This window comes from Triturus cristatus, chromosome 4_1 (assembly GCF_964204655.1).
Source record: "Triturus cristatus chromosome 4_1, aTriCri1.1, whole genome shotgun sequence".
Classification (NCBI taxonomy): Eukaryota; Metazoa; Chordata; class Amphibia; order Caudata; family Salamandridae; genus Triturus; species Triturus cristatus.
Window position 1 is genome coordinate 1,038,859,268 of NC_140585.1, and position 1,884 is coordinate 1,038,861,151.

A 1,884-nucleotide genomic window follows, 5' to 3' on the forward strand; every position below is an offset into this window, starting at 1 on the left:
ATTTGGTTGGAGATCATTAGATACAGTTTTCCCACATATCTAATACTAGTCACCTTATTGTCTGGGTATACTACTGATCTCTGGGTTGGGGGACAGGTGTCACCTCACGTCCTGTACCAACCAGTCTTCCAACATGTTACACTATTTACCAGTTACAAACTACTGCTCAGGTCTTCAAGCACAAGTATTGTGTCACCAACTTTCTTTGGGATAAACTCTTCAGAACCCATTTTGTTAATCACCTCTATGGTGACATGCTTGTCGGTTTCCTAGCTAATTTTGCTAAAATAGAGTCCCATACCATGTCGGATTGCATTTAATGAGTAATAGCGATCAGCTCCCTTCTGCACCTTGAATAGACCGGCAGAGATTATGGTCTCCAGGAGCTTCTCTTCCTCTGCCACTTAAGAGCTCGGGGAGGGGTCCATGATATGGCTATTTGTCTTTTTGCAACCATACAGGCTACACCCACAGATTTGCAGGACGATTTTATTTTTAGGTTTGGACATTAGGGTAATTAAACATGTCACAGACATGTGAATGATTGCCTTGCCAGTGAGTTTTGATATTATATTATACTATACTAGTCACCACTTCTCAGTATTCACCAAATGTTAATTAGTCTCATACAATGCGAAAGAAATTGCAGTTTCCTGTCCCATATCTAAAATATCTGACCTTTATAGTGGTATATCCTACTACAGCACTTTGAAGTAGATAATTAAACAATAGTAGCTTGACACTAGTATTTCTAGACACTGATGGTGAAACTCAATATATTTATCCACTCCACATCTGCTGGCTCCCTGCCTACATCGGTTGTCTATTTAACTTCATCATCTTCTTGGTTGGGTTTGGACATCCCTTGTATTGCTCTGTTTAATGGATTCCCCCACTTCTTCCCATGTCCCATCGTCATGCTTGCATGCTTTGGTGGTTCCATAGTCTCACATTCCCAAATCAGTTGTACCACTCGTGAATGAGCAATATTTTAAGAACTGCCCTATTTAAATATATATTCACTGAAAAAAACATAGGTTTCAGGGGCGTTATAGTTAGCTGGACATTTCCCTCGTACAAAACCCTAGAAATTACCCCGTTATAGTTAGTTCAGCTAATGTCACTGACCATGTCATGAGTAATGTAATATGTGACGTCCTCAGCAGTGCATTGCGGGGGCGCGAGTTATAGTTAGCTGAACTAACTATAACGGGGGAATTTCTAGGGTTTTGTACGAGGGAAATGTCCAGCTAACTATAACGCCCCTGAAACCTATGGTTTTTTCAGTGAATTTCTAAGGTTTTTTAAATGCCAGTTCCTAACTATAACGCCCCTGAAACCTATGGCTTTGTAAATGACAATTTTTTATGTATTAATTGTTATAATGTTTTTTTTGATAGTGATTTACTACATTTTTTAAACTATTTATTTTTAGATACATTTTTTAAATCACATTATACATTACAATACAAAATATACTTTCTCAGAACGAATTACTTTATTTTAAATACTTGGTAAATAGGCAACAGACTTTTAGGTACAGTAGTTACAGTTTTTGCAATGGGCAACACAATTTCAAACACAAAGCAACATTGAGCTCAATGTGAATTTCTAGTTAAATGCAATTAGTTACTTTATGGATTACTTTTCTAACCACAGGACTGGATCCTAGATTCAGTCCTTGGATATCTCCTGTAAACAGTTGAAAGAATGTGTTTAAGTCATACAGACGATTTTTTAGGAATATTTTTAGTTTGTGAAAATAGACACTTCGAAACTTTTCTGCTGAAAACCACACAATGGATTCCTATGGAAGGAAATACAAGTTACTGGTAAGTACGCTTAGAATTACTTTTCAGAGCCAGTGCTGGGCTAAAAGATGCA